Below are 14968 nucleotides of genomic sequence, written 5' to 3'. Positions count from 1 at the left end.
CCAGTCCTCAGCTGGCGTAGGTTTTCGGCAGTGCGCACCGGCGCGCACAGGATTTATGTAGAGGCAGTCCGCCTCTACATAAATCTCCGTAGCGCCGGAGCTGCGGGGGCATTTTTAAATCCGGCGTAAAAAACGCCGGACTTAATAAATGCCCCCCTTACTTTCCACAGAGACTTCAGGCGGATTCCGCCGGGCGGCTACCATTGAAGTTCCGCCCGTTCCACCTAAAGCATTGAAATGTCAGTTCTTTAGGCGGACATCAGAATTTATCGTTGAGTCTATGGAATGGGCGGAACTTTAAGCGGAGGCCATCTGGCGAAATCCACTTGAACTGTCCACGGTAATTCTGTAGTGTGCACATACCCTAATGGTTCTTCCACAAAGTGGCAAACATCCTCCATATGCAATTCAAACAATGCCTGCTGCAGCAGCTCCATCGTTTGGTGCACATTTTGAGGAGTATGGGTAGATCTCACAGCCTATCCCAAATCATCCCAAACATATTCAATAAAGTTACAACCCAGTTAGGTTGAGGGTCATGGCATTATAGAAAATTCATTCTTGTGTTCCTCCAACCACTCCCTAGTGATCTTAACTTTTAGGGGCCTATTCCACGGAGCAATAATCGGCCAAATCGGCCCGATTTGGCCAATTATCACTCGGTGGAAAATGGAAAATGATCGTGTCATCGGCTGATGGTTTATTTAGGCCCAAATCTAAAATCATCGGTCACCCACCGTGCATCGGTGACCGACGATTTGAGAAGCAGCATACATTACCTGCAGGGCTTCTCCTCCATCTTTCTCCCCGGGTCCCACGGCGCAGCATCAGCTTCAGTGCGGCCTGACTGAGCTGTCAGACCGCTCAGCCAATCACTGGCCGGAACCAACACAGCCAGTGATTGGCTGAGCGGTCTGACAGCTCAGTCAGGCCGCTCCGGAGTTGATGCTGCGGCGCGGGACCCGGGGAGGAAGAAGAAGCGGAGGAGAAGCCCTGCTAAGTAATGTATGCTGCAAGGGCTGCAAGGACATTGGTAACGATGTCAGTGCAGCCCTCGCTAAACGACCATCGGGCCGTAGAATAGGCCCAGTAAACGAGCGCTGATCTAGCATGCTAGATCGGCGCTCATTTATACTGTTGATCGAGCCCATTGAATAGGGCCCTTAGACATGGAGCTTTGCTCTTTTGAAAGGTTTGCATTGTGATTTGGAAAGACCTACTGAATATAAGAAGAGTGAACAGGCATCAATAGCGTTCACCATTGAAGGATTGTGGTGGGATGACCAACAGTTCTAGGGTATGAAAATCTCCACCACCACCATAGTGGTCATGAAAAACCATTAATCTAACCTGATGATAGTTCCCCTCTAATGCTGTGCTCTTAAAGAGAACCCACCACTAAAAGCAAATGCTTCCAAGCATATATTGTATCTTGTCAAATTGTCTCTCATTTCAGCAGTCTTTTGATTGAAGGATCTGTTTATAATAATGTTCTGCAGCAGATGATATTGTTTCTGGCTCAGTAGTTCTTATTACACTTGGGAGATGATTTCCCTGTGTGCGGTCTATTCATGGTGTATACATCTGCCGTAGTGTAATCACATCCCAGTGTAAATATGTGTGTGCCAATGGCTGCCATTGCAGTCATTTGTTTACATGATGGACTAGGTTACCTTTGTATTTTTTGGATTATGAGTATTTGTTGTATATGCTTTAACTTTTTCCTTCATTTATTCATGTTTTTCATCTATGTATAGTGCAATATTGGCAGGACATTTATTGTGAGGGTTTTACCCCACCTGGCACATTACTTGTTGCCCTGGTTATTCTCCAGGGTACTTGTGTAGTTACATCTTGGCCTATGAGGCCTTTTTAAGTGGTTTTAACAATATTGTTCTTGTTGGTTGTTAATAAACTACTGTTATTTTTCTGAATTATTGGGTGTGCATTACTCTTTGTTAGTCTAGTCGCTGTTTTCTTCTTCTTTGGAAAAATAAAAGTGACATAGCTCTTAGAAGGTGAGGAGGAAAAAACTAAAATGCAAAAATATAAATTGGTGCGGTCATTACCGCGCTACACGCAGCGCTACAAAGACAGCGCTACAAAGACATGGTCACTTTTCCCCCTCTCTTGTCTCCAGTTCAGGTGTGGTTTGCAATTAAGCTCCATTTACTTCAATGGAGTTCCAAACCCCACCCAATCTGGAGACAAGAGAGTGAAAAAAAGTGGCCATATTTTTGTAGCACTGGATAACCCCCTTTACGGCCATTTTGGTCTGTGTCATGAAAGGGTTAAAATAAAATAGATAACAATTATTATAGTGCTAAATAATAATAAAAAGGGCACCAGATATGTGCATGTATAATAACATTTGTATTTTGAACCTAGGGTGGCTTTAAAGATCATGACAATATTACTAGTAGGACCTTACATGAAGTCTAATTTTTTTCTAAGAAAAAAGAAAGTTCCATTAGCGCATCCTTTTGCTCATAGCTGGTTTATTAGACCTTACATTCCTGTGCTGTAGAGTTCCATTGGTAGGCAGCTGTATCACAAGTCTAAGAAAAGGCTCCAGCAGCAGGTTTCCATAAAACCACTTTATTGGATGAAATTCTAAAAAAAGTACATCACATTAAAGGCCATAAAGCATATGTTGCGTCCCCGTCCTACATGAATTATATTTTTTTCCTACTTATTTCTCTGCGCTGCTGCATTTCTTCAGCTCTAACATGCAATATGATTTATATGGCAGCTAAGATGTTTGCGTAGAGTACAACCATCATAATAAAGCAGGTGACAAGGGTATAGACAATGCATGCCAACCAATGCATACTAATGTTTTTGCCACTATGCAGCTATAATAATAATAAAAAAATAGTATAGCTGTCATATGTCAATTGTGTATTCCATAAACGCACTGCATTAGCCATGCAAATCTCTATGTTTCTGGTTGTATGGGTAACATACACATAAGTCATATGTCTGGCATTTTTTATGGAGAAAAACAAACATGCCTTTATAGTGTCAATGCATTTTTAGCAAACCATGCATTTATTATTTTTTACACCTTCATTGTTTATAGGTTAATATATAGGCCAATCAATATGGAAGAAATTTGCCCACATGATGTGTTGGCCAGCGGAAAAGAAGCCACTTACATAGTCTCTCTGATCAAGGCACGTAAGACATTGGGACTGATAAAACCCGTCATATGATTGCCTTCTTCTTACAGAGAGACTAAGTGTAGCTATGGATAAAATTAAAACTGGCTGCCCAAATGCTGAAACATTGTACCACAAAAACAGTGACCTTGTGCAGAGAGCTGCAGCTAGTGATGTAGAGTTATAGGGGTCATTATAGTGGACAGAAGTGACTGGACCTGTAGCCATGGTGGACCACAGGCCCTTCTTCTCTCCATGACACTGACTAACCCCTTGATGACTAGGTAAAGGGCTCCTGAGTAACCAGTGGACCCTAGATATAGAACATTCCACTGCCCTTCATAAGGAACCCTAATATTAATTAGTTGACTGCTCTAGCCCATAGCCCATCAGGGATATTTGAACTTACACCCTTACTACCCTATACCGGGGTATCCTACACCCCTGCCATCTACAGCACACTGTGAGCACCTCAGGTAGGGCCTGGGTGCTCACAGATTCCCTTGAATGCAACTGACATTCAAAACCACACCCAAACAAAGAACAGGATAGGTGCTGTTTCTGAAATAGTTTACATGTTTTGTAAGCCTAGATAATCCCTTTAAGTAAATTTACTTTAAAAAAAAAAAAAAAAAATTTATAGTAAAATAAAAGCTATGCATATTGGGTATCGTTTAATCGTAATGATTCAAAGAATAAAGATAACATGTCAGTTTTACCATAAAATGCATGTCCTCTCTTGAAAAGATTGCACCACATGCCCCTCTCTCACACAAACCGCTCCCCATGTCTCACATAGACTGATCCCCCCCCTTCATAGACACTTAGCCAAATGCCACCTCTTTCTCACGCAAATTGTTCCCCATGCCTTCCTCTCACAGACCATTTACCAGTTTTCAGACATACTGTGTTCCATGACCATCTGTACTCTTCATGCCCCCTCCCCCTAGACTGTTCCTTATGCCCCCTTACAGTAATACAGACTGCTCCCCTTCAAAAAGACTGCTTCCTCTCAAGGTAGACTGTTACTAACTTCATACAGACTGCTTTATTTGCTCCTTACCATTCATGATCTGTAGCCTGAAACTGACACTCATGGATGTGGTCTGGAGGGGTGTGAGGCTGTAGAATTTAGTCTATCACTATTAGGGGGTCTTAGCAGAGGCATTGGGAGTCGGGGGCTCAGAAAGAAAGTTTCACACAGGGCACCATCTACCCTAAGGCCAGCCCTGGGTCTGGAGATCATTGGCGATTCCCCCAGTCCTGTACCTGAGAATGGACCCTGTATGGAGCCATACCAAATAACATAATACATGTCCATAATACAGAACTGTAGGCATGTTATTTGCCCCCCACAGTGCCTCCATAATTCAATATTTTATTGAGAATGCCACATATCTGATGGAATTCATAGAAAATCACAAGCACAGAAGGCAAAGTCTCAGCTCATAGCAGACTTTTGAAAATATATTTTGGATCAGTACAACACAGATCTGTAAAATGCGTACATATGAGGCCTAAGGATGGATCAAAATGAGAACATGGTCTGTAGCTCAGTGTGTTGTTACTGCAACAAAAGAACATTATAACTATAATAACAGTATAATGGGAAAGGTAATTCATTGAAGCCTTTGAGGTATTCTCAATAGTGTTTTCAAAATTGAGCTTTAGTCTGGTACAATGACAATTAGTGAGTACAGTACCTGTACTGCAACTGTGGGATATTGCATACAGTCACTGATGTGGATTATGTTCTTACTGAAATCGCTACATAAAGAGATCCAAATTGCTTGTCACTGGCATTAGTGTCTATAGGCAGAAACAGAGTTCTGCTCATTATTTTCTGATCATTTCAAAAGCTAATTACAAGCTGCATCTGCCTAATACTGCACACTCGGCCCACATAAAACACCATCTAGTGCCAAAATAATACTTCCATATAGAGGGTACGCAATTCGACAATATGGTACCCAAATAATTTGTAATTCAGATAGTATTCCTTTAAAAAGAGTGTCTCAAATACTTAATTTTAGCTATCATTAAAGTGACTCTGTACCCACAATCTGACCTCCCCAAACCACTTGTACACCCAGATAGCTGCTTTTAATCCAAGATCTGTCCTGGGGTCCGTTCGGCAGGTGATGCAGTTATTGTCGTAAAAAACAACTTTTAAACTTGCAGCCCTGTGCCAAACTGCCGTGGCTTAGAGTATCTGTGCCCTAACTTTGCACCACCCCTCCGTCCCTCCTCCCCACCCTCTTCATTATTAGGAATGCCAGTGGCAGGATATTTCCTATTCTTCTGCAGCGAACACTGCACAGGTGCCTTAATGATCCAGCCCATGTGCCATGTTCTCACAGCTGATGAATAGGAGAAAACCTGCCTGGAGCATTCCTAATGATGATGAGGGTGGGGAGGAGGGGCAGAGAGGTTGTGCCAGTCTAATGCACACACACTCTAGGCCACAGCTAATTTGCACAGGGCTGCAAGTTTAAAATAGTTTTTTAGGACAACAACTGCATCACCTGCCGAATGGACCACAGGACAGATCTTGGATTAAAAGCAGCTATCTGAAGGTGCAAGCCTTTAAAGGGGGTTACCTGGCTGCAGCATTTTTATCTAGTTCTACTCCAGCGCAGTTGAGAGACAACAAAGAGACTTTACTCATCCGCCCTGTTTTCCTGCCATTGCCAAGTCTTCTAGTCCCCGAGGCAGCGCTCTTTTTCCTCTTTATGATGATGCTATATTTCTTGAGATGAGATGTCATCTGAAGAAAAGGACCACACCAGGGAGCAGGGGCAGGAGCAGTGGAATGGGAAAGGTAAGTTTAGCCTCTTTGTTGTCACTGTGCTGCGAGTTAGATCACATAAAGATCCTCAGAAGTTAGGGAACCTTGGGGCACGGAGATGGAGATAAACCTTATCCACATCTGAAAGGACTACTCAACCTCCGTGGCCCCAAGACATCAATCGGGGACACATCACTCACCTTCTCAATCATACAACCTCTCTCATTGATCATCATTCACCTTTTAACTAATCATACAACCGTGACTTCTCCGCTTATGACCAGACATTGGATGACATCCATTTTAGCATAGGGTCATTTCCACGTGGTGAAGGGGACGCCCCATCCTAGTGGTCCCCTAGTCAAATAGGTAGGGCGTTATAGATACATTGACCTCGACCCTACCCATCATTTTGCCTCACTGTACATCCCAATGGGAAAAAAACTTGCGCTTTATATCCTTATTGACAATTCTAACCTGTAGTGTCAGTCCACCACTTATTTCTATAAGAAAATCTTGTTTAATGTTTGTACTCTAAGGCTGGGTTCACACACAGTATATTTCAGTCAGTATTTGGTCAGTATTTTGCAACCTCAACCAGGAGTGGATTGAAAACACAGAAAGGATCTGTTCACACAAAGTTGAAATTGAGTGGATGGCCACCATATAACGGTAAATAACTGCCATTATTTCAATAAAACGGACGTTGTTTTTAACTGACAGCAAATATTTGCTGTTAAATGGCGGCCATCCACTCATTTCAACATTGTGTTAACAGATCCTGTGTTTTCAATCCACTCCTGGTTGAGGTTGCAATATGAGGACCACAATACTGAGTAAAATATACTGTGTGTGAACCCAGACTAATAGTGGGGACACTTTTGCATCCTGAGGGACTACACAGTTAATTTCTTCTAACTTATCCACAGAAAACGTGGTCACTCTATTTTATGCTGCACTTTGGGGGCATGTGTCTGCTTTCCATACAGGGATCCTCCAATCTTAAAGCACAGGTGTCACTTATTAAGTGGCTATTTAATGTAAACAGTGTTTGTTCAGGTAGCAATAAAGAAACTTTTTCTAGGTGTGAATCGCCAATAGGCAGAACATTTTCTGTATGCCTGTACTTCATTATAAGGAGGTGGTTCATTAGCTTCCTGGTCTTGACAACTGCTATCAATTAAAATATCATCTTTGCATAAATATATAAACTATTGGGTTTTGTTAACAGTACACTTTGCAGGAGATTTGCACAGTTGAAGTCATGAGTTTTATACCCTTTGAAAAACATTTATTAAATTGTTTTTTTTACAGTTCCTGACATTTAGTAGTACACATTTCCTCTACTAGGTCACTTGGGATCACTACTACTTTAAAGAATGTGAATGTCAGAATAATACTAGAGACTAAAACTTAGTTCAACTTAAAAAATTTTCATCCCCAGTGATTTAAGAGTTTACATTAGTATTTGGTAGCATTGCCATCCACCCTTTTGGTGCCAGCATTTTTTTTATTTTATTTTTTTTTTGGGGGGGGGGGGGATTTGGTCCCTCAGAAGGCCAGGAAAATTTTCACACTTTTGACATGTACAAATAAAAATGAAATTACAAAATAAAAAAAAATAAAAAAAATGAGTTCCCTATGCCAATATATTTTCTGAAAATAGACCCCTTGTATATTAGTAAAGGAGTTCTCCGAGCAAGGGTTAAAAAACATTATTTTATTTTTTGGTCTGGAAATATATTCACTATGTACTCCTACACAGAGTTAAAATCCTGTAAGTGAAAAAATACATACCACATATTTAAAAGCGAATGTACCAGGTATAGGAGCACTGGGGCAGGCCTGTCGTGTGACCATATCCACTCTCCTCTATGACGCGGCTCCATTGATTCTAGAGCTGATGCATGGGAAAAGACTGGCGCTGAGGGCGTAAAACAGCTGAAAATACAGTATGTCTTTTAGGTTCTTCAAAGTAGCCACCTTTTGCTTTGATTCCTGCTTTGCACCCTCTGGTGAGCTCCAAGAGGTAGTCACCTGAAATCGTCTTCCAGCAGTCTGGAAGGAGTTCCCAGAGATGCTTAGCACTTGTTGACACTTTTGCCTTCACCCTGTGGTCCCGCTCACCCCAAACCATCTCGATTGGGTTCAGGTCTGGTGACTGCGGAGGCCAGGTCATCTGGCGTAGCACCCCATCACTCTCCTTCTTGGTCAAATAGCCCTTACACAGACTAAAGGGGTGTTTGGGGTCATTGTCCTGTTAAAAAATGATAATTGATGGTCAAACTAAACGCAAACCGGATGGAATAGCATGAATGAGAAGGTGTGTCCAAACTTTTGGTCTGTACTGTATGCATTATGCATAGATTTCAATGAGAGATCAGAGCAGTCATATTAGAAGTCCCCCAGGGTGTAAAGTAAAAAAATGTTTTTTATTAATAAAAAGCCCCCTCCCGCAATAAAAGTAAGAATCCCCCCCTTTCCCCATTTTCATAATAAAAATAAATAAATAAACAAACATGTTGGGTATCAACGCGTGCGTAATCGCCTGAACTATTAAATTATCACATTCCTGATCTTGCACGGTAAATGGCGTAAGCGTAAAAAAAATTCCAAAGCGCAACATTGCGCATTTTAGTCGCATCAAATCTCGAAAGATTGTAATAAAAATCGTTAAAAAAATAATCAAGGTACCAATTGAAAGTACAGATCATGGCGCAAAAAATGACATCTCACACAGCCCCATAGACCAAAGGATAAAAGCCTTATAAGCCTGGTAATAGAGCAATTATAACGAACATATATATTTTTTAAAAGGATAAAAATTTTTAAAAGTCAATTTTACCCCAGGGCAAACGGCGTAAAAAAAAATAAATAAATAAAATAAATGCGTCAGAAAAGGTTGTGCTCTTCCTTAGAACATTGTTAACAATGACCATTAGCACATTACAAGCACCTTGGTCTCTTCCACAAAACAAACCATTGTTTGCATAAAAAAATTCCTTAATTTAAGATGACAAAACACAATGCAAAAAGTGTCAATTCACAGCAACCCATATGAATAACTCACGGTGCAAACAGCGACAATCAACATGAAGAGATGATGTCAAATTGGCTTACATTTCTACATTATTTCGTTATCAAAACAATTACATTCCTTCACAAAAAGGATCAACATACATTCAGCACTAGTTCTCCCAAGGTTCTTACGACCGTCCCTTACTGTCAATTACTGAAGGTAAGAGAATTGTCATTCCAAAAGTTTTTACATGTAATACAATGGCAAACTATGTAAACATGGAATAAAGCTGGAGTCAGTCAGGGACAACAGATGGAGAAGGTCAGGTGGGTTGGTAGGCATAGACAATAATGGCAGCATGCAAAGAAACATTTCAATTATTGTAAAGTACCACAAGGAAACCAATAAAGGATATTCAGCACCTATTATCACACTATAGTGACAAGACGAAACGCTGATACTACCATTAGGAGCACCAATGACAGCGTTATTTGATCATTATTTTTTTTTGTCACTGTGCAGGATGAATAATAAAATTAGGTTATTTTTCATGTTGTAATGGACGCGGCAATACCTAATATGGGTATTTTTTATATTTTTTATTGTCTATTTTATAGGAAAGTGGGGGTGGGGTTTCTATTATATATACTGTATGTTTATATACATATATATATATATATTCTTTTTTTTTATGTCCCACAAGGGGACCTTTACACTGATCATTGGATCACTACGGTAATCTAGTCATCTAGTGCAGTATATTACAGCCTCTATTGAGCCTGACGGGCACTGTACCCAGCCATGCTACAAAAACGGCCCGGTACTCAGGCATCCTTAGCAGCCCTGGGGCTGCCATGAGGATACGTTGGACCAGAGATCCTCAAATCTGGAAGCCAACTGAAGGGTATACAGTACTGTATGGGGGGGAATGAATATAGTACTCAATGGGGGAAATAAAATGCAATACCCACAAGACCTCTTCTGCTCTGGAGTTCTTTCAGGGCAGTTTTGGATTTTTCAAAATGTTTGCAGTTCTGTAAAACTACAGCAGGCCCTGTGTTCTGCATTCTTTTCACAGAAACTTCTATAGGGACGTTTAAAAAAAACCCCTCCATGTTTATATGTATATCGGTGCCTTTTTCTGGCTTTTTTTTTTTCAATTCCTCAATAGAAAACCTGGAATCCCATAATAAATAATCACATGACTTGTACTAAAAAAACACAGGGGGTAAAACGCCAGTACTAAAAAAAAACTAACACGTACACTACAATACAAAAAAACGCCAGAAAAACGGCCGCAAATTATAAACTTTTTTTCCCTTGCTCTTGTTATTCTGCTGTAACTAAAAGGTATTACTAGGACTCAGATCCATACTGAATGTTTTATATCATTTTGGTGGTTCTGCAACTGCAAGGCACTGCCTGCCAACAGCAATACAATGCCAGGGGAAGAGATTTGCATGATTTGCAAGGAATTATAATGGCGTTCTCATTAATGTTGTGTGGACGATGAGCAAAAGCCTGAAAATCTTCCTTTTTTTTACTCCATAATCTATCAAAGTGTGCATTTTTTGCATGGCTTGCACAAGATGTTCTTGTTTGATAAAAAGGTCCAGAAATAATATTGTTCCCCTTAAATGCCTCATTAGTTTATATGTGCATAAATATATCATTCGTCTTTCTATATCCTACACCTATACCGGTTACACATATATCTTTTATACACTTGCACACAATGTATACAGTAAATGTCATTACACACTATTAGACCCTAAAACAACAACCTAGAAACTGTCTTAGAGATGCTGAGCCGACACTTTCTGTATTCTTATAGTTTGAGCTTTATATAACTGTTGTAAAGAAGCGCATGTTGTTTGATGGAAGCAAATAAAAATATCTATTTTCTTCTCTATTTCCGCACAGTACACAAATATTACATTTAACAGCTATGGCATAGCAGCTGTACATACTGTATCTATTAACCTTACTGCTTACAAATAAACTTAGAAAGTCTATGAGAGACTTCCCAGTACAATCTTTTTTTTCTACTGGAACTATCATAAAGTATATTGTATAAACGTGTATTTAGGTGTTATTAAAACGTTAAGAGGAACTGATGCCTAATATTAAGATATGGCTAGTTAAAAATGGTGTGTGTGTGTGTGTGTGTGTGTGTGTGTATATATATATGTATTAGGTCACAAGTGTATAGGCTATAAAAGATTTAACACATTATTCTACTGGCACAGTCTACCTTTGGAGAACAGCTGACATTTAAAGGGGTTATCTGAAATTAAAGTCACTCTGTATCCACCAATTCACCCCATCAAACCTCTAGTACCAATTACAGATGCATTCAGGTAGTATTTTACTATGTGTGAACATAGCCTTAGACTGTGTTCACATCATGTTTATGCATCCTCTTGAAACATACAGTTTTTTTTTTTTTTTTACAAACATCTAGTATCATTTGTTTGATGAGAGTAAATCCTTACCAGTCGTGTCTTTTAAGATGTCCCTGGTGCCTTGGTTAGAGCAAAAAAATTATCTTTTAATCTGCAGTGCTGTGTCAAACTGGTGTGTCTGTGCCCCAGGTCTGCAATGCCTCTCCTTCCTTCCTTCCCACCCTCCTCATCATTAGGAAGACCCCCAGGCAGGATTTCTATTCATAACTCATCTAAGCTGCTCCTGTGTCGCTACAGCCCAGGTGTAGCAGTCTAGCCCAGAAGTTTAAACAAGTGATGAGAAGGAAAAATCCTGCCCGAGGGAGGAACGAAGCAGAGGTGCCACAGACCTGGGGCACAGACACACCAGTTTGTGCTGCAGATTAAAAGATCATGTTTTTCTCTAACCAAGGCGCCAGGCACATTTTAAGGCTATGTTCACACACAGTATTTTTGCTCAGTATTGCTGGATGGCTGTCATTTACTGGCAAATAGCAGCCATTATTTTAAGACAATGACCATTGTTTTAAAATAACAGTAATTGTTTGCCATTCCATCTATTAAATTTCAGCAGTGTGTGAACATAGCCTTCCTGTGTTTTCAATCCACTCCTGGTTTTGGTTGCAAAATACTGACCAAAATACTGAACAAAAATACTGTGTGGCAACATATCCTATAAGACACAACCGGTAAGGATTCACTTTCATCAAACAAATGGTACTAGATGTTTATAAAAACTCTATGTTTCAAGAGCTGAACCCAGACTAAGGATATGTTCACACATAGTGAAAAACTATCAGAATATATCTGTAATTTGATTAAAAACAGCTGTATTTTCAATGTAATAATGGGCTTTAATGAAGTCAACGGAAAATCGTCCAACAGCGCACACACTATATAGAATAATGTTCATAACTGATTACGACCATCCATATCATGAACATGCTTATTATTTTCAACCTCTTTTTAACCATGCATTGTTTTACTGTCACTTAAAATTACTGCTGTATTACTGCTGTATTTTGCTTTTTTTAATTGTGTGTGAACCTAGTCTAAACTTATAATCTCTTTTGTAGTTGGTGTAAGCATACAGTGTACAGAGAAGAAACCAAGAGATGCTGGAATATATTCTACTCTATTTCAAGCTGTACTTGGACACCTGCTGATGTTCTGCTAATAACTAAAGGTAGTTATTTAGATGATAATTCAGAAAATACTTTCCCTACTTAGATAAAGCACACAGGTTTGAAGGTGGTAGAGGGTCTGTTAGATAAGATAGAAAATTCTATTTGTCTAATGATTGAAAAGCACTGCAGAACCTTGGTTTAAAAAAAATCGTGTAATGTACAGTATGTAATGTGGTCTTTATTCACAAGCTTTTAGAGCAGTAAATTAGACATTATTATGGTATTTTAATGCCCATTAGCAATTTTCTACTACTTATATCCATGCAATCATGAAATGCCAAAATGTATGTAAAATAAAATCTAAAAAGTTTGTATTTTATAAAGTGTTATTTTATCTTTAATACATTCTACTTTTATACTTCACTTATAATACAATTTATCTTTTTAAAATAAATTAGATAGAATGGTACCCCTAATACCAACCAATCACTAGGAAAGACCTGAGCTGCCCCTTTTTTCAGTCTGATCAGTACTGACAGTGTCTAAGGCTACATTCACACGTAGCAAAAGTGGGCTGAACAGGCTGACATCATCCTGTATAATAGAGACAGCAATAAACTGATGAACTATCAATTGTTTTTCGGCTGGAAAAAATGTAAAAGGGGACATGCAGCATATGGCTGATTGCAGCATAAGGCCGTCTGAATGATCTGATCCAACACTCAGGTAGTGTAATACACTGAGCCAAAATTGACCGAATCAGGCCGATTATCGCTCCGTGTAATGCTGCGTTTACACGTATCGATTATCGTTCGCATTTTTACTATAACGATTGCATTTGAGCGATAATCGGCTTGTGTAAACACAGCGAACAATCAAGCGACAAATGATAAATCATTCATCGTGATGTTTCAACAGGTTCTCAAATCATCGTTGGTCGTTCAATGAAAATTCGCAGATCGCTTCGTGTAAACAGTCTTTCAACGATTCACCCTATGTGTGATATAGACTTAAGCGATCTTAAAGCAATCGCAATAACGATTTTTTCAAACGATATATCGTTCCGTCTAAACGATGATCGTTACAAAAAAAAACATCATTACTTCAAAATCGTTAATCGTTCGATTGGGCAAATTATCGCTCCGTGTAAACTGACCATAATAGAGAGACAGATCAGCCAATGAAAAGATCATTAGCTGATCGTTTCTTTAGGTCCAGACCTAAAATCATCACGTGTCAGGTGCGCATTGCTACGTGTAATGCGACAGATTGTGGTATAAAATAATAAAGTTTTAACTTACATTACAACGTTCTTTGGGGAACTGGGGAAGGCCTCTGAGGACAGCGGAGAAGGCCCGAGGACACCAGGGAACGTGGTACGGTAAGTTAATACTTTATTATTTTTACGCTAAAGGCAAGCGCTGCACAGACATCGCTAACGATGTCCGTGCAGCCCTTGGTGACCAATAGTGGGCCCGTGTTTCCAGTTTATGATCAGGCCTTGTAATACGACCCTAAGATTGGTGCTCGCTTACATGGAGCATCAGATAGTTTAACAGGGCCGTATGGACACACACAAACATACTCTATGAACAAAAGGAATGGTCTAGCCTGAATGGGGCGCTATTACAATTTAGGACACTATGAATAGGGAGTTTTGTTTTTATAGAGGTGGCGATGGTGGAAAAATGAAGAGGCTCTGAGAATTGTGCAATGGATTCTGCATGCTGAGTAGTGGCTGAAAGAGAAATCATGGCAACCAAGGAGAATGACTGATCAGAGAAGATGATCAGAACACTAGATATAAATGTGCTGTAATCACTTATACAGTTTCTAAAGCAATCCAAGAAAAGTCACAGTACAGGCACAGCAGAAAATAAAAATACTGATCAGAATAGTGAGCAAAAATACTGTGTGGGAACAAAGCCTAAAGAATGGAAAAAGAGCACTGTAAGTTGTTTGAGGCCAAGTGTAAGGCAGCGTATTTTTAGACGAAAATACAGCCGTATTTTCATAATAACTGCCGTAAATAACAATCAAATTCTTTATTTACGGACATAATTATGAAGCTACGTCTGTATTTTTGCCTAAAAAAAATGTTGTGTGTTATACTAGAGTTAATAACTTCAATCAGAATTTGATACATAGGACAGGTCTGAAGCCGAGGTATAAATAATATGAGAACACTTCACAAATGGTAACTCTTTTTAATAGGCTCTACTTGGACAAATTCAATTCTGGCCCCTGCATCCTGGCGTTTTCATCTGCAACGGTGACTGCTGTTTACAATAGAAATATTGTTATGATAGGAACTGTGCAGTGTAGTGAATTTATGTCCCAGCCAGTGAGGGATTGAACATCCCTGCTGCCTGGAGGCTGTTTAAACAATAACTATAAGTCTGTATTGCCCCCAGAACATTTCCCCCTAG

General features: G+C 39.7%; 1 protein-coding gene across 1 annotated transcript in view; it reads left to right on the top strand.

Annotated features, from left to right (window-relative positions):
- ASCC3 (activating signal cointegrator 1 complex subunit 3) overlaps nt 1-14968 on the top strand; it is a 522423-nt gene that overhangs the window by 20269 nt on the left and 487186 nt on the right. The window contains exon 2 of the mRNA XM_069974770.1: nt 12489-12598. The gene's annotated coding sequence lies outside the window, so the exon portion shown is untranslated. The remainder of the gene's footprint in view (nt 1-12488; nt 12599-14968) is intronic.

The sequence above is a fragment of the Dendropsophus ebraccatus genome, chromosome 6 (assembly GCF_027789765.1).
Source record: "Dendropsophus ebraccatus isolate aDenEbr1 chromosome 6, aDenEbr1.pat, whole genome shotgun sequence".
In the NCBI taxonomy this organism is placed as follows: domain Eukaryota; kingdom Metazoa; phylum Chordata; class Amphibia; order Anura; family Hylidae; genus Dendropsophus; species Dendropsophus ebraccatus.
Note: the sequence above shows the minus strand (reverse complement) of the source record. Positions and strands in the feature narration are given on the sequence as shown.